At 42.5% G+C, this 25,750-nt stretch overlaps 1 protein-coding gene across 1 annotated transcript in view; it reads left to right on the forward strand.

Moving 5' to 3' along the window:
* Positions 1 to 25,750, forward strand: part of LOC126269964 (fibrillin-3-like) — a 127,658-nt gene that overhangs the window by 29,086 nt on the left and 72,822 nt on the right. The gene's annotated exons all lie outside the window — the stretch shown is intronic.

The raw sequence follows: 25,750 nt of genomic DNA on the forward strand, positions 1-25,750 counted from the left end.
AATGTGAAAATCTGTATTCTAAAACGAGTAATAGGGATATCCCTTCACAGTGTCCCTTAGAGAAATAAACGCTTCGGTTGTTACTAGCCGATTGACAGCCTTTTGTATCGTCTCAAAAGTAATGGTAGGAATACGACGGTTTAGCGTCACGGTAACGTAAAGACCGTTAGACACAAGGCACAATATTCCAGTCGTGTGGGATGGAGAAAAAAGTCAGTTGCAAACTTCTTTAAGGTGCAAGCCTGTCGTTGGTTTCACGTGTTTCAGGGAAACGGTAGAAAATCTAAACCAGTATGATCCTCCCAAATTCAATTCTAATTTCCTAAGTACTGTACTATGTCGTTTTGTGGAGATTTTGCACCTGGAGGGAAGACCACGTGCGTTTAGCGAGGATATTTAAAAAACCTACATTTGAAGTCGACTGTAGATCGATTCTGCCGCTAACAACATGCATTTCACGTAAGGACCACGGAGAAGTTACAGCTCTTAAAGAGGCTTGAAGACAGCCATTTTTCCCTCGTCTTGTTTGCGAATGGAACAAGAAAGGACCGACAATAGTACGTTGTATCCTCCGCCATGCACGGTACATTTGCTTGCGGGATACGTATGTAGACGTAGATGTAGAGAGACGTAACATTTTTTAAAACGTTATTTACCTCTTTCATTCTCTACTCTAATAGGTGAGGTGTATCGTTATGGTGGTCTTGGGTCATTTTTACTCAAATCCAGGTAAATGAAGAGTTAGTTACTTGCTTCATAGATCATTTAAACTATTCATTTATCGAAAAGATGTGGTACGAGTCCGTTTACATGATATATACACATGATTAGTGCTAACATTAATGAACATATCATTATATTCCTATAACTACAGTTGAAAATAATTTTTTTTAACTGGCTAGCAAGATTGAAGTAGAAATTCATCAATGGAATAGAAAGGATTGTCCAGAAGAAATGGTTTTAAATTAGATTTGCAACTTTCTTCTCTACCTGTCAGACCTGTTAGAAAATGATCAAAAATTTTTTATTGATAAATATTGAACTCCTCTCTGAGTCAGTGATAGCGTTAACAATGGTTAACAAAAGTCTAGGTATGTACATCATTATTCTTCTCACATTGTGAGTGATTATTTATGACAAACTTCAATAGGGAAAATGCGTATCCTGACGGTGGAGGTAAAATGCCTAGCTCCTTGAAGAGGTACCTACATGTCGTCTGTGGGTAAACAGCCCATATTATTCTTACTGCTCGATTTTATGCAATCAGTACTTTCTTTCTAAGTGTTGAGTTACCCCAGAAAATTAATATGAACGACGGTACTGGCTGAAATATGCAAAACATATTAAGAGGCTGATAATTTTGTTTCCTACGTCAGCATTTACGAAGAGAAAAAGTAGCTGGACTGAATTATTTGAGAAGCTCAATAATATGCTTCTTGCAGTTCACGTTTTCGTCAATACGTACACCCCCCAAAAATGAAGCATTTTATCTTTCTTACTGACTGCTACTCATGTGCTACATCAGTTGTTAATACGATTCTGTTTCTTGTACGGAACTGAATGTAGTGTGTTTCCTTTTTACAGAATTGGGGGGGGGGCGTCCTTTTTCTGAGAACGACTAAATAATTCTTTGGAAAATATCATTTATTAACACTTCTGTTGCTTTTTCTCTAACGGAATTTATTATAACACCAGTACCGTCTGCAAAATGAACGTAGAAGGTCGTTAACATATAGGAGGAGATAGATTGGACACAAAATTGAGTCCTGTGTGGCTGTCTTTGTGGTTTTACACCAGTCACTACAATTTTCTACCTTTCCGACATTGCGACATTGGCTGAAATATTCAGCACAACATTTTGCATTAGTATTATCGAAACCACCATACTAAACTAGTAAACCAACATTTCCATAAAACTTGAGTTTTTCTATGAGACTATCATGATGTACACAATAGAAAGCCTTGGAGAGATCACATAAAATATCAGCTGTCGATACATTGTTCATTAAGGCTTGTACTATTTGTAGCATTCTCAGTCGAGCAATCTCCTTGGAACCCACGTTGTGATATGCTAAATAAATTGTTTACACTTCAGTGTGAGACTGCTCTTGAGTACTTTACTTTTTCGATTAGTCTGGAGAAAGAAGACACGAAGAAAATAGGTTGATAATTATTTAATTCTGCTTCGCCACCTTTCTTACGAAGTAGTCTAATAATTGCATAATTTATCTTGTCTGGAAAAATTCCGTGTGCAAGTGATGCATGACATACATCACTAAGGACATTACTTATTAAGTTGGTAAAACTTTTCAGAATTCTGTTTGAAATTCCATCAGCCCCACAATAGCTTTTACTTTTTAGAATTTTTTAATTGTTTTCATATCAGGACGGTTGCTGGTAATACTTCTAGTTACTTTGAGTTTTGTGGACTCTTGTTTCTTCAACTGAACCATTTAATCCTATATATGCTGCTACTCAGAAAGTAGTTATTAAAAGTACTTGCAATTTGTGAATTATCAGACGTATCATCGCTACGTAGCTTAATTTTTAAGGAATCTTTGGTTGTCCCGTCTCCCGCCTAACAATGTCCTATGTAATTTTAATCTTAGTAATCGGATTTTTTTTTTTTTGTCAGGACATATGAGCACACACTTCGGGACATTTTCGTAACTTTACGTAAGAAAATGAGTTTCCAGATTCGTCACTCCGGAGTGGGAACAACGACGTGGCCTGGAGGCTGCTACGTTGGCATCCCTCTTCTCTTTCTGGAATAGTCTGAAAGCAGAGGTTTCGAGAGACGGGTTGCTTGTTCACTCACAACAAAGGACGGAGCTTTTTTTCAAGTATGCCAGATATAACAGACAGCAAATAACAGACTGTTCTTCCGAGCTGCTGCGGGTCCGGTTTGTACGGCTATACTTTCGGAGGTAGCGGGCAGACAGGGGTCTTCTGTGTGGAGCCGGAGACGGGGAGAGTGGCCGCTCGTCGGAGCGAGGTTATTACAGGGGCCGCCACTGCTGCCGTCTGACGGCGCGCCGCCGCACTAGTCTTGGATGACGACGACATCCGTGCTGTCGCAACGCTCAAAGACGGCCGCTCTGACTACACAGTTCCCTTCGGCAGCGATTGCTTGTAATGGCAGAGAGGTTTCTTGCACAACGACACGGTCCATTAGCTAACAATGCCAAAGAAAATTTCACAGAATAGCAGCAACTCGCGTGCGTCCAGTCGATAGAGAAACGGTTAAAGGAAAAATGGTCTTTGATAATGATCGTGTCATTATGCAAGAAATAACCCTCCCATTTATCTCCAGGGAAATTTTATGGATATTATTTTTGTTGGACGCATTTACCTGAGATATACAACACACACACTAACAACCTCATTAAATGAGTGCCCAACCGTGGTTATGTCATGTGTTGCGGTCTTCAATCCAATGACTGATTTGATACAGGTCTCCATGCTACTCTATCCTGTGCAAGCTTCTTCATCTCCCACTATCTACTGCAACCTACGCCCTTCTGATTCTGCTTAGTATATTCACCTCTTGGCGTCCCTCTCCGATTGTTACCCTTCACGCTTCCATCTAACAGTAAACTGGTGATCACTTGGGGTCTTCTTCTAGTCAAGTTGTACCACAAATTCCTTTTCTCCCCGATTCAGTTCTCTTCGGAAAAGTCATCTACCCATCTAATACTTAACATTCTTCTGTAGCAACACGTTTCAAAGGCTGCTATTCTCTTCTTGTCTACACTGTTCGTCGTCCATATTCACTTCCACACATGGCTACATTCCATTCAAAAACTTTTAGAAAAGACTTCCTAACAATTAAATCTATACTCGATGTTAACAAATTATTCTTCCTGAGAAACGATTTCCTTACCATCGCCAGTCTACATTTTACATCATCTCTCCTTGGACTACCTTCAGTTATTTCGCAGCTGAAATAGAAAAACTCATCCACTACTTTAAGTGTCTCATTTCCAACCTAATTTCCTCAGCAACACTTGATTTAATTCGACTACATTCCATTGTTCTCGTTCTGCTTATGTTGGTGTTCATCTTGCATCCTCCTATCAAGACACTGTCCACTCCGTTCAACTGTTCTTCCAAGTCCTTCGCTGTCTCTGACAGAATGACAATGTCATCAGCAAACCTTCATTCCTACTCCGAAGGTTTCTTTTGTTTCCTTAAACGTATGGTTTGCTTTCCTTTCCTATCATAAGTTGTACGGTCACTATTGCCTCGCGTGTTCCTTCATTTCTACGGAATGCCAACTGATGTTCCCTGAGGACGGCTTCTACGAGTTTCTTTTCATTTGTCTGTACATAATTCGTGTTAATGTCTTGCAACTGTGACTTATTAAACTAATAGTTTGGTGATTTTCACACCTTTCAGCGCCTACTTTCCTTGGAATTGGAATTCTTATATTCTTCTTGAAGTAATAGTTTAATAAATATTGCCGCACTCAACGCTATTTTGTCCTGAGGAAGGCTCTACTTCTCACCGTAGCTACTGGAACCTACATCCCAACCCATCCTCATGTTTTGTGTGGCTTGACCTCTACTTGCCATTGGGGTCTGGTTTTGGAGACCCTCACGAGCTGTGTATTCTAAACACAGGTACTCATACTCATTTCTGTACTGCTACTAGCATCTCAGCCATTGATTTCTCTTTCTGTTGTTGAGCCCTTGCAGGCTCTGTTCAGTAGGAGATCAATTATGACCTCCATTCCAGTAATCACTTCCCACTCACCTAGTGGATTAAGCACTACATGGAAAGAATCTACCTACATAGATGGTCAGCAGAGCCAACTAGACGCTGTTCAGCCAGATAGCTCTGTCTGAGCACTGCAGCAGCGTCCAGGAATGGGTGGTCCATATCCTGCAAGCTCTCCATCATGCCGCTGACTTATCCACCCCAAAGTCCCCAGGTCATCTTCGTAGGTGACTTGAGCATTGGTGGACTCTACAGCACCCTCTAGTACCACAGAATATTTTCTCACACATCCCCTATCGTCTTGTCCCTTCTTGTCGTCAGTGTTTTCCACAAATTCCACTCCTCGATGATTCTGAAGAAAACCTCGTTTCCCATCAGTTCATTCAATTTTCAACATCCTTCTGTATTACCACATACCAGTCACTTAAATTCTCTTTCCTGATTTAGGAAGGACGACGGTTCAAACCTGCGTCCGGCCATCCTGATTTAGGTTTTCCGTGATTTCCTAAATCGCTCCAGGCAAACGCCAGGATGGTTCCTTTGAAAGGGTTCGGCTGATTTCCTTCCCCGTCCTTCCCTAATCCGATGAGACTGATGACCTCGTAGTTTGGTTTCTTCCCCCAAATAACCCAACCCCACAGATCACGATTCACTTCGCTGAAAGATAGTTTCAAGGCGCAATGCATTCGCAACATGTTTCACTCTTTATAATTCACGTTCACATACAGATACGAAAAGGTCTTTTTTTCTCGCCCAATCAGTGTATGAAGAGCTGGGATTTTTTTTTGGGACACCAGTTAAAATATGTCTGCTGCTTCACTTCGGTTGTAAGCCATGAACGTGCCTCAAACTTCTGCTGGGCATTTCGCAGGTAGTCTTTGATTCTTTGCAAAGGAAGAAGCCGTCTACAGTGCATTAGGTTGGTTGCGCTCAGTGCATGGTATTTGGTAACATAAAGTTTCAGTGTTTATTATTCAAATTCCAGAAGGTCTTCCATATCTCCTCGGTTTTCTCTGTCATGTAATATGCTCATTAGGCTATTCATTCCATTACACAGGTCTAGTAATTCTTCCTCACTCTCGCTGAGGATAGAAAAGTCAACAGTGTATCTTATCACTGATATCCTTTCATTCTGAATGTTACATCCACTGCTGAAACTTTACGTTTGGTATCTAGCGACTGTAATTAGCCCAAAGACAAGCGCTAGTTTCGGTGTTTATAGCAAGCGTTCTCACATCAATGGTGTATCACATACGAGCCGCAGAATTCGCCACTGCGATTTCATTTACAACTCTTAAAAAAATGGTTCAAATGGCTCTGAGCGCTATGGGACTTAACAGCTGAGGTCAGCAGTCCCCTAGAACTTAAATCTAACTAACCTCAGGACATCACACACATCCATGCCCGAGGCAGGATTCGAACCTGGAACCCGCGGTTCCAGACTGTAGCGCCTAGAACCGCACGGCCACAACGTCCGGCATTTACAACTCTCTCATTGTTTATTTGTTGAAAGTTAGTGTAAGGTTACCAGCTTACATGGTTGTCTACTGACATTTGCGTCACTGGTATTAAGTTGAGGGAAAGCGTGAACGCCAAGTTTCATCTCGTTATTCACTGTAGGACGTGATACATATACAGGGGTTCAGTATGTTGATAAAGCAGTTTACCGAAACTCGGAACAGCTTACTACAGAGAATAACTATGCGTCTCGATCTGTCATTCTGTGTTCAAATCTCGACAATTTCAAAGGCAAATTTCTCATTTACCACTTGCAAAGGAAATGCTATTGCGTAGAATTTTGCCGCTTGCTCAAATTTTAATATCAAATACCAGTGAGTCTTTATCGTTTCATTTAAGTTCGTTGGCATTTAGACCACAGCCCCGGATATTTCAAGATAAATTCCTCGGCATCCCGCATCTTGACGATACACTTTGCCTGCACAACGTTTAAAAGAATGATCTAGTCTTCACCATTGCTCGTAATGGTCTTACATGTCTTTCCTGGTTGGACATCACCCGTACTGTGTGTAACACGCAGCTCTTTAAGCTGCAGTGCTATTCATGAGATCACAAGGCTTTATCACATCGACCTCTCCATACTTTCGTCGATCGTTTTGATTCACCATGCAGCTGACCCACATCTATAGAGTTTGTGCTACTCTTGTTGTTCTCGTCACAGTGTGTCATGACTGTTGAATTACTTCTGTGGTTCAGTCACTTCCGTAATTTTCATCTTCCTTTAAGCCTACTTCACATGCGTTCCACAATGCTATGAGACCTGGTTAAGAGGCACTAATTAAGTTTCTATAGTAAATATTTCATCTGTGTGGATGGGAGTGTTACACACTGTATCCCATGTTGCCGTAATAGGCAGTCGACCTTTCAGTGATGGGACTTGCATATAGCAGACGTGTAAAACCCATTGTACTCTTCTCTACCAAAATCTTTTCCAAAGGCGCTGTTCATGTATGCCGAGTCCACTAGATTTGTCGATGCCGATATTTCCTATAGTGTAAAATTATTTGAAGGTATACTTATTGTCTGAGTGTGTGGTTATCATAATGCATGCTGTGTGAACTGATTAGGACCACATCGCTTAATCTAACATTTGCATTGTGGTGTGATATAGGGAATGAAGGCTGTAAACTTCCTGTTTGCATTGTTGGCTTTCTCTGAATTATTACATAGAGGGTACGTTCAGGTATTTTTCGTAAACTACCGTAAGTTCGAGTTTAGGTGTTCCAGGAAGTCTTGATTTTTTTCCTCGCTTGATGCCACTGTAAGAATTACACCGTAACATCATCGCTGAAAAGCTAACTCACTCGTCACAGCACAGTGTCTCCGTGATGTCATCGCAGTAAAACTGACTGAATCGGAACCGCCATGACAGATTCTGCAAATGGCAGGAGCGCGGGCGTGGGGAGCGGAGGATGCTGTTTGTATTACTGGGCATATATTTCACGTCATGTCGATTAACAGACAATCAGCGTGTTGCACAACAAGATGAAAGCAGTTACACAACCGTTGATAATAACACAGTTTAATATCCAGGCGCATTTCATCACATTTGCATAACACAAATAAATAAAATATATAAATAGATAAATAAATAAAAACTTAAAATTGAAATTTCGACTTCATTCGAAGAAATTCTTTTTCACTTAACTCTAAAATCATATCTCAGTTGACTTTACTTACATTAAACTCTTCATGTTGTCTTCGATCCATTATTGCGTTAAACCGCGACGCAGTAGCTTTCACATCTATTCCACCGTCTCTCATGCTACCACCACAGTAAACATTTAAACCAAACAAATGACAGCCGGACGGTGTAGCGATGCGGTTCTAGGCACTTCAGTCTGGAACCGCATGACCGCTATGGTCGCAGGTTCGAATCCTGCCTCGGGCATGGATGTGTGTGATGTCCTTAGGTTAGTTAGTTTAAGTAGTTCTAAGTTCTAGGGGACTGATGACCTCAGATGTTAGTTAAGTCCCATAGTGCTCAGAGCCATTTGAACAAATGGCAGCAAACTCCATACATTAAACTTGCAATATACACTCCTGGAAATTGAAATAAGAACACCGTGAATTCATTGTCCCAGGAAGGGGAAACTTTATTGACACATTCCTGGGGTCAGATACATCACATGGTCACACTGACAGAACCACAGGCACATAGACTCAGGCAACAGAGCATGCACAATGTCGGCACTAGTACAGTGTATATCCACCTTTCGCAGCAATGCAGGCTGCTATTCTCCCATGGAGACGATCGTAGAGATACTGGATGTAGTCCTGTGGAACGGCTTGCCATGCCATTTCCACCTGGCGCCTCAGTTGGACCAGCGTTCGTGCTGGACGTGCAGACCGCGTGAGACGACGCTTCATCCAGTCCCAAACATGCTCAATGGGGGACAGATCCGGAGATCTTGCTGGCCAGGGTAGTTGACTTACACCTTCTAGAGCACGTTGGGTGGCACGGGATACATGCGGACGTGCATTGTCCTGTTGGAATAGCAAGTTCCCTTGCCGGACTAGGAATGGTAGAACGATGGGTTCGATGACGGTTTGGATGTACCGTGCACTATTCAGTGTCCCCTCGACGATCACCAGAAGTGTACGGCCAGTGTAGGAGATCGCTCCCCACACCATGATGCCGGGTGTTGGCCCTGTGTGCCTCGGTCGTATGCAGTCCTGATTGTGGCGCTCACCTGCAGGGCGCCAAACACGCATACGACCATCATTGGCACCAAGGCAGAAGCGACTCTCATCGCTGAAGACGACACGTCTCCATTCGTCCCTCCATTCACGCCTGTCGCGACACCACTGGAGGCGGGCTGCACGATGTTGGGACGTGAGCGGAAGACGGCCTAACGGTGTGCGGGACCGTAGCCCAGCTTCATGGAGACGGTTGCGAATGGTCCTCGCCGATACCCCAGGAGCAACAGTGTCCCTAATTTGCTGGGAAGTGGCGGTGCGGTCCCCTATGGCACTGCGTAGGATCCTACGGTCTTGGCGTGTATCCGAGCGTCGCTGCGGTCTGGTCCCAGGTCGACGGGCACGTGCACCTTCCGCCGACCACTGGCGACAACATCGATGTACTGTGGAGACCTCACGCCCCACGTGTTGAGCAATTCGGCGGTACGTCCACCCGGCCTCCCGCATGCCCACTATACGCCCTCGCTCAAAGTCCGTCAACTGCACATACGGTTCACGTCCACGCTGTCGCGGCATGCTACCAGTGTTAAAGACTGCGATGGAGCTCCGTATGCCACAGCAAACTGGCTGACACTGACGGCGGCGGTGCACAAATGTTGCGCAGCTAGCGCCATTCGACGGCTAACACCGCGGTTCCTGGTGTGTCCGCTGTGCCGTGCGTGTGATCATTGCTTGTACAGCCCTCTCGCAGTGTCCGGAGCAAGTATGGTGGGCCTGACACACCGGTGTCAATGTGTTCTTTTTTCCATTTCCAGGAGTGTAGTATGATACTCTTTTACATTACTCAAAAGACACATAGGTACAAATTATAATCAATAAAAGCCAGAATTACTTGTAAATTTACATAAGGGACGCAAGAGGAAAACTCTAGGCACCCAAAACAAAGCCTCACTTATACTAGAGAAAATACACTAACATACACAATGTAATAAGACCCGAGTCCATGCTAGTAGCCAGCACAAAAGCGGTGCAATGTATGACACAAACATGAAGTAAAAGGCATTCCTAAAAGAACAACGCCACAATGAAGCACAATGACAAGTTGAAGCAACATCGCTCGTACGGGACTGACTAATCACACTGTCGAACAACGTTCCTCAAAAGCAAATCAATGACAATGAATGCAAAACAAAGTCAGTCGAATACCGATGAACGGCAGTTCATGTACGCGTCAAACTGCTGTAGCAGCACGCAGCAGTAAAGAGAAAAACAGACTAAATAGCCCCTGCCAGAACAAAACAAACGGAGAACGACTAGCAGGCAGTAACTTCACTCCGGCGATTACTCAAGTGGCGACAGTCTGTACTGTTGCAATCACAGCTGAGCACCATAAGAAGACGATCTCATCACTTTTGCACCAACACCTGTCAAAACGTGAGAGGCACAGCATTTACCCGGGTGCCGTACTGTACGCACTGCAGCGAGATGATGGCAGGCACAGATCCTACACTTTTTGTCTGTAGGGTGGTACTGCTATCATTGTTCAGTGGTCTCGCCTCTGTGACTGCAGTACAAAAACTGGCTCCTCCCCAACGCACTCTAACTGACCATATCTTCACTTCCTTGTCTCCAGGCAGACTTCGAGGTTCTGCACCAGCCGGCTGTGGTTGGACTTTCGCCTTAGCAACAGATAGTACCAGTCTCACTGCACTTACCGCAAGAATTTGACATAGATTCGGAAAGATATTCCAGGAGCGCTTCAACTCTGATTGGCGAGGTAGACGTTACAGGGTCTGTTTCCAAACTCTTAAGCAATCACTGAATCGCCATAGCCACTTCACCTCTTTCTGCTTTTGTGATGGTACACTTGTAGCAAATAGATTCGGGACCTCCGCTTCTTAATTCACAGAGTATGTCTCATCTTTCAAAAGTGTAAGTAGTCTGATCTGGCAAAGTATATGCCTCTTTAAGGAAATAACTATTTAACTACTACATCCCCTTCATGAACGCAATTTGGCTCAGCCAAATGCACAGCTGAGCAGTAGTTGCCTGCTTTGAGTAATACCATCGCATTACTGGGGAGGCTTTGCAAACGTAAACATTTTACACTGAGCTTGACACCATACAGATTCTCTGAGAATATTGGGTTCTGTGGTGCTCACAGTTGCGCGTTATTTGTATGACTTTGTATTATGACCAACTGCGACATAGTCGCGTATACAAACAGTGATCCAATAGTGTCAAATGTGTTTTATTCCACTCTTTGATCACAATATCAGTTCTTTAGACGATGATTGGTTTCAGTCCGTAATGACCAACTTCTGATCTGAGGATCGTCATTACGGACTGAAACCGCTCATCGTCTAAAGAATTGATATTGTGATCAAAGACTGGAATAAATATCATTTGACTTTTATTAGACAGAATGAAAATTTACAGTGGAGACATAGCATTGTATTGTCGGCTATCACGACACATCATTAACCGCTCTTATGTTGTTTGTTCCACCCATATATATATATATATATATATATATATATATATATATATATATATATATATATATATATATATATATACTCCAAAATTTGGCGCTAGTCGGCTTTATGAGAATGGATACCAAAGACATAATGCATTAAATAAGAAACTCCTTGAGAAAAAAAAAACCATTTTTAATCACGAATTTAAATGTTGGTGCTACGTAACTTATAATAACGTCACTAAAAACACATATTTCCCACCTATTGAGGATGTATTTACAGTTTCAGCGACGTCTACATTATCCATAAAGACTCTAGCACTTAATGATTTATCACTTTCAGAACTCAGCAATTCTTGCATTTAATATTTATTGATGTCCACAGATGCGTATGATTCTCCTGCGTATACCTGGAAGGCAACAGCAAAAGTGTACAGAAAGAAACGCTTTACTCAGGAAATCAGTTTGTGTGTCGGATAGCAGCAATGTCGTTCACGATGCCTTTGTCTATTAAAGTATTGCTGTTGCAGAAAGGAAATTAACAGAAACTGTCAATATCATTGCTTCGTAAGCTGCTGTTTGTTTCGCTATGAATGAATTGCTCCTTCTGTTTCTTTCAAGGTCCAAATACAAACAGTGCTGCCCCCTTTATCAGTTACGTACGTTTGTTTCTGTTGTGAAGTAAAATGTAACTAACCTGTAAGATATTAACAAGATTTGAAACTGTCACACGAGAAACTACAGGACTGCGTGTTCTTATACACTTTCTGCGCCGCTAAGACTAATGGATGATATGCATCGTGGTACTGTGAGGCTTTCGCCGCTTCACAGATCGTTTCCACGTTTTAGACTAACCGTTTACTATGTGAAATAAGCAGGTTCGTCTGTAACAGAATTTTATTGTATTCAAGCCTATTCTGCAAATGTATAACGAAAATAGTGGCAGAATGTAAGTAACATACTCAAACATCAATCTGTAACTGTAACGATATTCAGTACTAAATTAGTTCACTCCAAATTGTGAAAAAAGGTTTCATACAGCTGAACACACAACTGGTTGCGAACTATAGTTACTGGTATTTCTTAGAGAACTGCTGTAAGTTTTTGTGAACAGAGCGTTTCAGGTAGCACATGAAGATTGGAAATGTGATCATTTAGACTCGAACATTTCAAAAGCGAGAAATCACAAGTGACAACACGTGATGAATAGCTTGCTCCACAATTATTTAAGTGTGGGCCATGCGCATAATGGTGGTAAACACTAGTTTTTGAAGCTGGCCATTCAACAATTTGCATTAAGTTCGGATATAATGCTCATGACTTACAGGTACAGTAATCCCATTCTTTACTGAAACAAAATCATTTATCAATAAGAAACGAACTCTATCGTAATTCACAGGGAGCCATCGCAGCCCAAGTTCACATATTTACATAACGGTCCAAAATGTAAATGTGTCACATTGCTCATTCTCACCACAGCATTAACGGAAGCAGTAGTCTGAAACATTTTTTCAAAAAGTACTTACACTGCAAAAATGTTTTTCACACAGCTGATGAAAGGTCGTAATTTCAGCCAGTAATATACAAGTGGTGCTCAATAAGTAATGTAGCACACCGCTTTTCTGAAAGCAAGTTGGTTTTCTTCAGGCTTCAAATACACCATATTATTCCTCAAACGTTTGACTACAAAACAATATTTCTTGGCATAATCTCCGATCAATCTGTATGTCCACATGATACCACTCTACCACCCTATCGATGGACGTCCGAGCATCGGTGATCTACCACGCGGATCCCCACAGATGGTCCTTCGTTGCTGTTTACGGTCTACAGTTAGGGGAACACACCTTAGAGCACTGCAACGGGTGGACGAGTGTGTCAGCAGTACCATCAGAGACGTCCAGTTGCGGAGTGAGGTATTTCATTGTCATCTGTAGGCTACTTCGAAAGAGAGTGTTCTCACATTGCGACATTGCAGGCATCATCGGACACGTTTACACGACCTTCTTGCGAAGATGATAGATGCCTCTACCACCGACTCACCGTGCTTTTGTTCACTGCTAGATATCCGTAGACATTCTGCAAACGCCTATGAATACCTACGATGCTCTGGCTTTCCGCCCACAGAAACTCAGTGACAGCTCTCCCTGTGGAAGTCAGCTCCGTTACAGACGCCATTTTGAAGGCTACGTACAGTGCCGACACCTATCAGAACTTCGCAAAGCTATAGGGGCTGATAGGGAATATTCCACTACGTCTCTTCTCGCATTTTCTCATCCGAAATTGAGCGAGAAAAGAATGTGTTGAATTACTTATTGAACGGCCGTCGTAGGAGAAGACGAAAGAATCGACGAAACGGACGACGATGACCGGGACACCGTAGACTCACTATTTCTTTAGTCCTCAGTGTACGAGGATGTCCACTTGGTTTCCTCTGTATAACTGAGGCAAATGGAGCACTGGAATCTGATTCTGGAAAACGACAGCTCAAGTCCCCGTCCAACCAGTCAGGTTTACCTGTTTCACATTTTGTCTAAGTCACTCAAGCCAAATGCCAGAATGCTTAATTCGAAAAGAACCTGGCCTACTTCATTCTTCATATCAGATCACGTAGTCATCGATGGAACTTTAAACCGTTATCCTCATCCATCCATCGATTCGATTAAAAGATTGTTGTGTTAGAGTAAACGAACACCACTTTTCGTGTCACATTAATGGTTAACGTAATTCTCACTTATTGCTCCGTCTCAATTTCACATTTTTAATTGGATTACATGTTTTGATTACTGACGATCATCTTTGGATCCAGTTAATTACGTCAGAAACCCGTGTTGTATTCTCAGAACCACGTATCAGGCTACTTAGGTCTGTAGACGATCGAAAGCGATCAAAACTCGAAACATGTAATCTAATTAAAAATATGCAGCTGAAGCGGAACAATAAATGAGAGTTATCTTTAATATCTATACAGTTGCCGAATCTCTGGAGACGATTATGTCGACCAGAGTGATAATACTAAACAGGCGACTAAAAAGCCATTGAACAACATCAGTGGAACATTGTTTCTACAATACCGATCGCTGGAAGAGGTAAACACTATATTTTTCTATTTATAATGAAACATTGGGTTTCGAGCCTGCAAACTTTAAACTACTTCCTTACAGAGATTTCATTCCCCATTTCTGAAGCACTACCAACATGAAAACTATGTCCTCACTCCACGCCTCAAATGCGCGCATACATTGATATGTGAAATCTTATGTGTGTGAAATTTTATGGGACTTAACTGCTAAGCTTACACACTACTTAACCTAAATTATCCTAAGGACAAACACACACACTCATGCCCGAAGGAGGCTTAGACCGCTCGTCTAATCTCGCGCGGCGCACGCAGTGATAGAAAAGCTCCGCCGCCGCATTAATTTATTCACCGCACTGCGTGTTTCAGGGAGACTAGCTTTCATAATCGGTTGAGCAAAGGTGAATACTTAAGTTATTCTCACAAATTAATAACCAATGTTGCCAGTAGTGCCAATTTTTATACGGAAACGTAAGGGCAAAAGACATCGACCTTGTACGAGGAGTCAGATTTTAAGCTTCCCATCGAGAAATACCTCAAATAATATGACAATATGTGAAACAGAACTCATGCAGACGGGCGGTCAGCGTGATAGAGGAAAACCGCTCGTGCTAGGGAGACAGTTGACGCAGGCTGAAGTATTTCTGCACTGCGACACACGATTTCCAGCGCGAGCGAACACGGTCTGTTAGCGTATGTCGCGAGGCAGGAGCGTATTCCATTAGCCTGGCTGGGACTGCACTAATTGTCACACCGGCCGTGCGAGCAAATAGCCCGCCCTGAGGCGCCGTATTTTGTCATTAGGCCGTGCCCAGGGGAGGAGCTGCAGTCGCACCAAGTCTGCCGGCCAACTGCCAGAACTAATTTCAAACGACAGAATGATATATATTGTCGCAGATATCTCTGGAGAGTATACAAAGTAATATAAAGTTTTTTTTTGCTCTTAATCTGAATCTAGAGGATCTTTCTAGCACATTAAAGCACTGGTACTAATTTCCTCACGTCTCGCCTTGTCTTCCGTCTCTCATTTTCTGTTTACAATGGTGCGCAGGCAACAAGCACTGGAATTGTTCGCTTCCAAGATTATGTTTTATAACTGGTGACGAGATTAGTTTATTAATATAATTTCCGCACACAGGCAGTATGACCGCTGTGTACAGGATGAGTGTGGAGGTAACAACGCTGCAAGACTAATGCTGCAAACTAAATCTAGCAACTCTTCTTTACCCCCCCCCCCCCTAGTCACTGTGGTACGGTCACTTTATAGGAGGAATCAAATTATGCACAATTGCAATGTAGGAAAAGGAAAGTGTTACACCATAGACTCCTCGACCGAAACGTTATTCCTGTACCATACCTCCAGACTGTGATTAAAATTACAATTCCTCTGCGGACAGACGCGGAGGTGGCAAACGCCATGGCATAGCGGTAGACACCTATACAGATGGCGGTAGTATCGCTCAGACAAGGTATAAAAGAGTAAAGAATTGGTGGCGCTGTCGTTTGTAGTCGGGCGATTCATGTGAAAAGTTGTGTCCCAACTACGGGAGTTAACAGACTTTCAACGCGGGATGCTAGTTGGAGCTGGACGAACACTCCTTTACGGTAATCGTGAAGGAAAACGATATTCCGAGATCCACACTGTCAAGAGTGTGCCGGGAATACCAAATTTGGGGCATTACGTTTCAGCAAGGACAACGCAGTGCAGGACGGTCTTCATTTTGCGAGGTGCCGGGGTGAAGAAGAGTTTATACCTCCTTAATTCTGACGAATTTTGCATGAGAAGGAGGCACGCACTCGACCCCCTCCTACCTACCACCTAATTAATTACGCCCACAGCGGTAGCAAAAGGAAGTGATGGTGGACCCGGGTAGTTAGCAAAATAAGGACACTCACTATAGTTTAGTAAAAATCGTATTCTACTCAGAGAAAAAAAACTTTACCATAATAAACAAGAGGAAATGGGCTGCTGCACATATCTACGAAGCGATATGCAGTTTAAATATTACAATGACATTTATTACACACCATAACATAAAGGCACATAATTATCGACAGTAGGTTAAAGGATAGGATATACTGAACTATTATGAGAATAAGAGATGGCTCGGGAACAAGGGGCTCCTAGTTTCTGTGATGCAATAGGTTGACGATAGTGAGTGGAGGTCGTAATGAATCAAATATTACTCTCCCGACTGTACTCCAGCGATTACTAGCGAGAGCTCAAATGGGATACCATGGGGGAAACAAGCAAGGTGGACTTGTTGCAAAGCGAGTGCGCGTGATGTTGAGGACTTCAGTGTAGTGTTGATAAGTCCTACAATGCCGAAGCCGCAAAATACTATACTAGGCCTGAAATCTGCAGCACGTCGTCGGTAGGCGGCGTTGTGATGGTGTAGACGCCGACTTCAGCTGTGCAGCAAATTTGTTTAAGCCCGTGGCCTCGACGGCTGTGCGAGAATCCCAAGTTCTGCCGAAAAAGTGCGGCAAAGTCTGAAGACCGTTCGACTCCGATGAAGTTCAGATCCCGAATTCCATCGTTCGCGCGGCTCAACGTTGCTCAGCTCCCTAGCACCTTCTAAAACCGCAAACCAGCATTCATTGATGATTCCAAAATTGCACCACATTGTCTCAGAACATCATTCGCGCCAATAGCGACCGTTTCTTTCAGTTTCGAGCTGGGCTTTATGACGTCAACCTAGCCTCAGTTTAAGCTGACTAATGATGCCTTTGCTATTCAGCTGGGGGCTTGCTGTTTGACCGGCTACGAAAAGAACATGCCTAGACCACCGGCCATCCGGCACCAAACAGTTGCGCCCAGAAAGGCGTTGTCCACAAGTATTCTGAGAATCATGAGAAATGCAGTCAGTCGGCGCCAGCAGTCTTCGTTCCGGACGTGCCGGAACGGTAAACACATAAACTGCGGTGGCACTCAGACGTCTTGCATACAATCGGCGAAACTCGTCCGACGTCAGTCGTTCCGCCACGCGCTTAAGCCCATTGATGTATGATCCTCTCAGTATTCGCAGAAGTGCAGTCCCCAACCACAAACGCAGTATGCCGCGACTTTCGGCGCTCGCATCGCACAGGCCACCCAGGGAAGTAACCCAACATGCATAGGAATCAAATGAAAAGTATTTTGAGCTCTCAGTACAATACAATAACCTTATTTGGCATGTTACCACCGTGCAATGACACAGAACATTAATAAAATTGATGAAAATGAGAGGCGACATGCAGAAGACCGTATGGAGCCCCTCAATTTAACGTCCGAGAGCAGTAGGGTTTGCATAGAGTTGTCAGTACCAACAGCCAAGCAACACTGTGTGATATAACTGCAAAAACCTATGTGGGACCTACAACGAACCTATCCATTAGGACAGTGCAACAAATTTTGCGTTAATGGACTGCGGCAGCAGATGACCGACAAGAGAATATTGCTGACAGTACGACATTGCCTGCAGCACTTGTCCTTGTCTCTTGGCCATATCTACATCTACATCTACATCCATACTCCGCAAGCCACCTGACGGTTTGTGGTGGAAGGTACTCTGAGTACCTCTATCGGTTCTCCCTTCTATTCCAGTCTCGTATTGTTCGTGGTAAGAAGGATTGTCGGTATGCTTCTGTGTGGGCTCTAATCTCTCTGATTTTATCCTCATGGTCTCTTCGCGAGATATACGTAGGAGGGAGCAATATACTGCTTGACTCTTCGGTGAAGGTATGTTCTCGAAACTTTAACAAAAGCCCGTACCGAGCTACTCAGCGTCTCTCCTGCAGAGTCTTCCACTGGAGTTTATCTGTCATCTCCAAAAAGCTTTCGCGATTACTAAATGATCCTGTAACGAAGCGCGCTGCTCTCCGTTGGATCTTCTCTATCTCTTCTATCAACCCTATCTGGTACGGATCCCACACTGTTGAGCAGTATTCAAGCAGTGGGCGAACAAGCGTACTGTAACGTACTTCCTTTGTTTTCAGATTGCGTTTCCTTAGGATTCTTCTAATTAATCTCAGTCTGGCATCTGCTTTACCGACGATCAACTTAATATGATCATTCCATTTTAAATCACTCCTAATGCGTACACCCAGATAATTTATGGAATTAACTGCTTCCAGTTGATGACCTGCTATTTTGTAGCTAAATGATAAGGGATCTACCTTTTTATGTATTCGCAGCACCTTACACTTGTCTACATTGAGATTCAATTGCCATTCCCTGCACCATGCGTCAATTCGCTGCAGATCCTCCTGCATTTCAGTACAATTTTTCGTTGTTACAACCTCTCGATACACCACAGCATCATCTGCAAAAAGCCTCAGTGAACTTCCGATGTCATCCACCAGGTCATTTATGTATATTGTGAATAGCAACGGTCCTATGACACTCCCCTGCGGCACACCTGAAATCACTCTTACTTCGGAAGACTTCTCTCCATTGAGAATGACATGCTGCGTTCTGTTATCTAGGAACTCCTCAATCCAATCACACAATTGGTCCGATAGTCCGTATGCTCTTACTTTGTTCATTAAACGACTGTGGGGAACTGTGTCAAACACCTTGCGGAAGTCAAGAAACATGGCATCTACCTGTGAACCCGTGTCTATGGCCCTCTGAGTCTCGTGGACGAATAGCGCGAGCTGGGTTTCACACGACCGTCTTTTTCGAAAGCCATGCTGATTCCTACAGAGTAGATTTCTAGTCTTCAGAAAAGTCATTATACTCAAACATAATACGTGTTCCAAAATTCTACAACTGATCAACGTTAGAGATATAGGTCTATAGTTCTACACATCTGTTCGACGTCCCTTATTGCAAACGAGGTTGACCTGTGCCCTTTTCCAATCCTTTGGAACGCTTCGCTCTTCTTTAGACCTACGGTACACCGCTACAAGAAGGGGGGCAAGTTCCTTCGCGTACTCTATGTAAAATCGAACTGCTATCCCATCAGATCCAGTGGCCGTTCCTCTTTTGAGCGATTTTAATTGTTTCTCTATTCCTCTGTCGTCTATTTCGATATCTACCATTTTATCATCTGTGCGACAATCTGGAGAAGGAACTACAGTGCAGTCTTCCTCTGTGAAACAGCTTTGGAAGAAGACATTTAGTATTTCGGCCTTTCGTCTGTCATCCTCTGTTTCACTACCATTTTGGTCACAGAGTGTCTGGACATTTTGTTTTGATCCACCTACCGCTTTGACGTAAGACCAAAATTTCTTAGGATTTTCTGCCAAGTCAGTACATAGAACTTTACTTTCGAATTCATTGAACGCCTCTCGCATAGCCCTCCTCACACTACATTTCGCATCGCGTAATTTTTGTTTGTCTGCAAGGCTTTTTCTATGTTTATGTTTGCTGTGAAGTTCCCTTTGCATCCGCAGCAGTTTTCTAACTCGGTTGTTGTACCACGGTGGCTCTTTTCCGTCTCTTACGATCTTGCTTGGCACATACTCATCTAACCCATATTGTACGATGGCTTTGAACTTTGTCCACTGATCCTCAACACTATCTGTACTTGAGACAAAACTTTTGTGTTGAGCCATCAAGTACTCTGAAATCTGCTTTTTGTCACATTTGCCAAACAGAAAAATCTTCCTACTTTTTTTAATATTTTTATTTAAGGCTTTGTCACCAGAAGGTCTCATATGTTATCGCCACGAATCGGTTCTCTGTTTAACTGCTCAAGGTAATTTTCAGATAAAGCACTTAAATATTTTCACTGGAGTGTTTTTCCCTGCCACCCGTTATGAACGTTTGAGTCTCCCAGTCTATATCCGGCAAATTGAAATCTCCACCCAGAACTATAACATGGTGGGGAAATCTACTCGAAATATTTTCCAAATTATTCTTCAGGTGCTGAGCCACAACAGCTGCTGAGCCCGTGGGCCTACAGAGACATCCAATTACCATGTCTGAGCCTGCTTTAACCGTGACCTTCACCCAAATCATTTCACAATTCGGATCTCCGTGAATTTCCTTCGATACTATTGCACTTCTTATCGCTATAAACACGCCTGCCCCTTCACTGTCCAGCCTGTCTCTGCGGTATACATTCCAATCTGAGTTTAGGATTTCATTACTGTTTACGTCTGGTTTCAGCCAACTTTCCGTCCCTTTCTGTGCCATATTGGTTGGACCCTAGATGAATGGAGAACCGTGGTCTGGTCAAAAGAGCTGATGATAGGATTTGTATGGCGCAGACCCCATGAAGCCATCGACCCAAGTTGTCAACAAGGTGCTATGCCCGTTGGTGGTGGCTCCATAGTGGTGTGGGCTGTGTTTTCATTTAAAGGACCTGATCTTCTCGTTCAACTGAATCGATCGTTGACTAGAAATGGTTTTGTTCAGCTACTTGGATACTATTTTGAGCAACCAACGATGGATTTTTTTTATAGATGACAATGCGCTGTTACCTAGAACAGAACATTCTGGACAATTCTATCGAATGGTTTGGCCACCCATACCACCCGACATGAATCCATCGAACATTTATTGGACATAATCAAGAGGTAAGTCTGTCTGCTACATCATGCACTGGCAACACTATCACGGATTTGGATGGCCATGAAGGGAGCATGGCTCGATGACTTGTTAAGTTGATGCCGCATCGAGCTGCTGCTCTGTACTTGGAAAAATGAGGTAAATAATGGTGTGAGTGCATGTGTGTCTACCATTACTAGAACTATTCAGGTGGAGGTCTCAACATAGCATACCCATAGTACATTCACTTACAGCTTATCACCACATTTTGATTGAGAAAAGGTAATATTATTAGCACAAGGGACGTGAAAGCAACATAACAAGAGATCGCAAGAAAACAGTTCACTGTAGCACAGTGACTGAAGAATGAGTGGTAACGAGGTGCGACAATGTTACAAGTAGATTAAGCATGGGTCCTTGCAGAAGAACGAAGTAAGGAGAGGATCGTAGCATTGTTTGAGTGGCTATGATTAATAGACAGACAACAGAAGTAGGAATCTGGGAACAGGATACAGATAGAGTGTTACTAATAACCATTGAGAGCAGATTGCTGGAAGTTAGATTGGTATCTCGAGTATACATGCTTCATTTACTGCTGACACTACACTATGGATAACAGATACTCGCTTGTTGTAGAGCAGGGGCAGTCAAGATTTTGGCCACGCCCTGCTACGTGTGCCACAGCGCTCAGCCTCGCTACATATTTCCCCCGCCACCATTGTGTGCTGTCTGAGCGTGACGAAGGGAAATAGAGGAAAAAAGTAAACGCATTGCGATTAAATTGCAGTGCAGTCGCAGTGCACAGGACTTGGTTCTAAATTTCACATTTCTCAACAACACAGGACACAAGCAAAACAAATTTTCAACGTGAAACGATTTGGAATTAAAATGGGAAGTACCTTGCTGATCCATGTTACATCTGCACATGCACAGTGGTGCTTTTAAGGGGAGCCGGAGGTGGTCAATTCCAAAAAAATTAAGAAGTTTTTTTGCTACCGAAAATTAATTGGAACATTCCTCTTTAATGTAAACTTTGAATTATTGTTCTACTCGCCCTAGAAGTGGAATTATTACCATTTTCCCCCACGCCTGCAGAGGAAATGGGCGGCCGCTGAATGCATCTAACACCCTCTCGTGACTTCCTGGCGAACTGCTTGGGATTTTCTCGCCCTGTTACGCATACAGCGCCTTATGTTATGCATATAGAGAGTGTGCAAGGTTTGGCTACATTGTTTCCTGTGACAAATGAAGCGCTAAGAGCGTATGGGTGCACAGCTTCGAAATCTCAAACAAACTTTGGGTTCAAGTAAGCTCAGTGATGGAAAGACAATAGGAGGGAGAGGCAGGTTTACTGATGAGGTGATTGAACGTCTACACAGATACTATGGGTATGCTATAAGGCAAAATACTAGTAATGTTAGTGACATGCGAAAATAAGTGTGGGCATTGTTCCTTCATACTGCCTCTTCCAATGAATACTCGCAACACAGCCTGTGCCCAAGAGATTCCTGGTGCAAATATAATGCAAAAAGGACTATGATTACAAACATGGTTTGCCAGCAGCTGTGATAAATGCAATAGAACCAATTTTTCATGACATAGCACAGCCAGAATTGTTACACAAATGTCTACAAGGAAAGACGCAGAATCCTAATGAGAGCGTAAACAATTTGATTTGGAAAGTGATCCCTATAAAGGGTGCCTGTAAGCAAAAAAAACACTGCACTTTGGCATTTATGATGCAATAGCAACCTACAACCAAGGGAACAGTGTGGAGTGTGAAGTTCTGAAGGCATAAGGATTTACAGCTGGGGTGAACACTGTACGAGCTCTAAGAAATATTGACAGAGAAAGGATAAGAGGAGCAGAAAGAAGACAAAGGCATATGAAGTATAATGGAACAACAGGCCAGAATAAAAGACAGAAGAGGAAGCTTTAGGAGGATGAAGAAGAAGACCCTGATAATCCATCCTATAGTGCAGGAATGTACTGAGAAACTTTGATAGCCATTTCCCGTAAATTAGAATTTTTGGAATATAAGTCACATTTTCTCAAAATCCACTGAAGCTAGAGAGATGAAATTTTTATACAGCACTCCTAGTGGTCAAACGTACATTGTAATACAGCCATTTAGCAATATGTTCAGTAGTTTCATTTCAGTTTAATTATAAAGCAATTATTTGTAAACAAATTTGGGTCATTAATAAAAAATAATTGGAAGGAAACTAGAAAAGATACTCCAAAATCCCTCCGTCATAACTGCAATACTAAACCACTCTATATGTAAAAAAAATTCAGATTTTTCTATTTGGTAGTTTATTCATAAATGTTCCTCAAACTTTGTGATTTTGACATGGGCACCATAGGTACCTCCGGCTCCCCTTAACTGAAAAGCAAATGTTTTCGTAAACAGCTCGAAAAACGAAGATTGACAGTGCCTTCAAAATTTTAGCAAACTATGCTCGTAATTCTATCAAAGTCACAGTTAATTCTTCAAACCTCTCGTTGCCTTTAATGGCGTTGAGCGTAGGGAACTAGGCTGAGTTCGTCAGAATTTGTCTCTTCTACAAATGGTTCAAATGGCTCTGAGCACTATGGGACTTAACATCTGAGGTCTTCAGTCCCCTAGAACTTAGAACTACTGAAATCTAACTAAGGACATCACACACATCCATGCCCGCGACGGGATTCGAACCTGGGGCCTTAGCAGCAGCGTGGTTCCGGACTAAAGTTCCTAGAACCGCTCGGCCACAACGGCTGGCTCTCTTCAACAACACGTTTTTCATTTTAAATGCATCCCCAAGAAATCAGACAGAGGCTGTTTCTCACCTGGAGTGTCTTACTTGGGAAAATGTTCAGTTAAGTTCACTTAGAGTGCGAGTTCTATAATCCATTCCAGATGTTTTAATTGCCGTTTCTGCACTCATTTCTCCGTCGCAAATTCAACAATAGTGAGTTGTATATCAAAAAATCTTGCCGAGCCAGACTACTAAGAGCCAGTTTATAGTTTCCGCTTAGCAGCCGCGTAAGTTCTATTCTCGGAATACAATCTGTAATAATGCCTAACTGGGGAACAAAAGCGGGATAACTGAGTCGATGATTCTGGCAGGGTTAACGATGTTAACCTGGGTGTAAGTTTTGACAATGGCAGGAACGATCGCAGAACTAGTGGTGACAAGATTGTTTGTTGAGAACGAGGAGAAAGGAGAATTATATGGAAGAATATGACGATTCCAAATCCATATAAAAATTTCGTACTACGACTACTTTTCGAGATCATGCTTGAGAAACTGGAGTATATGAACGAAATGTGAAATTATTTTCCTAACATAAAACTTTTTGCTTGTAGTAGGCATAATAGGCATTTGATATTGGTACTTCGTGAATTATATTCTGTCATGGTAATTATATAAATGAGATTCAAAAAATGACTATTTGTGCGAAAATAATGTCGGTTATTTTGCCTGTGCTACAACTGTTGCAATATTAGAAAAGCCTATTTCGCTTTATCTAGCAGAAAGTTACAAAATAGACGTAATAAAATCGAAAAACCACTTGTATACTATTCGTATAACTGCTTTGTCAGTATTAGACAATGACATTATGGGCCGCCACAGTCGCAGAGTGGTTCTAGGCGCTTCAGTCTGGAACCGCGCGAGCGCTACCGCCGCAGGTTCGAATCCTGCCTCGGGCATGGATGTGTGTGACGTCCTTAGGTTAGTTAGGTTTAAGTAATTCTAAGTTCAAGGGGACTGAAGACCTCAGATGTTAAGGCCCATAGGGCTCGGAGCCATATGAACCAATGACATTATGATTTTTAATGTAGCAAAACGTTAGACGAACTTTGACGAGGTAACAGATTATTTCGCAGAATGGAAAGTAAGGTGTGTAAAGCTGCAGCAAGACTACAGAGAAAAAAAAATTCTTGACCTAAGGATTGAAGAAATATGTACTTTCCTGCTTGTCTCTTATGTTTACTAGTTTTGTGTTCCTTATATTTAATTTTATGTCACTTGAAAAAGAAAGTTATTAGCTAATAGGAGATTAAGAACGCAAATTTTCTGAAGAGTTCTTATTCTCCCGGTCACAAATAGTGCCACCCGGTATTAACTGTGAATTTTTCTAAAAGGGGGTAGGATATCAAACCGGCCGACAGGGAACAGGAGAGGCACCACAGTACACTTTAATTTCCACTGTCCTGAAAGTAGGTTTAATGACTTACAAAATTCATAAGTTTGAATTGCACAAAGCGAAATACAGTGAAGTGTGATAGAAGAATGCTGTGTGAAGAGGTGTGGCACTGCACTTCGGCACACTTAAAACCAAATAACATGTCTTACATTCCCTCGATCATACATGTTTTGTATCTCAATCTCTTTAGAAAGATGTACACTAAAATGAACATATTTTCAAAAAATAGCTTTTGTTTTAGTTTTTGACGCTCGAGGAGGAAGGGGGACGGGCGACGCCACTATAAAATTTTTGCTACATTTCTGAATTACTGCAGACTATATCTGACGGTAATGGGTAATAATATTCAAAAAAGTTTCGAGGATCCCCAGGAACATCATCTTAAGAATATTAGTTAAACATTTCAACCATTTTCCATGAGTGGCAACGATAGAATTGCTGCTTTTGGTATTCAAAATCCATGGTTTATAGTGCGTGTTTTGATAACAGATACAGATTTTCGAAACTCGGAAAATGAGTATCTAAGTGAGCGTTTTCCAGAATCTACAGCTGAAGTTTGAGCCACTTGCTAAATTTAGTTATTTAGATACTTGCGTCCCACCGAACAAAAACGGCTAGAAACAGGTTTTTGCTGTTTTCTGCATAA

This window comes from Schistocerca gregaria, chromosome 1, assembly GCF_023897955.1.
Source record: "Schistocerca gregaria isolate iqSchGreg1 chromosome 1, iqSchGreg1.2, whole genome shotgun sequence".
Classification (NCBI taxonomy): Eukaryota; Metazoa; Arthropoda; class Insecta; order Orthoptera; family Acrididae; genus Schistocerca; species Schistocerca gregaria.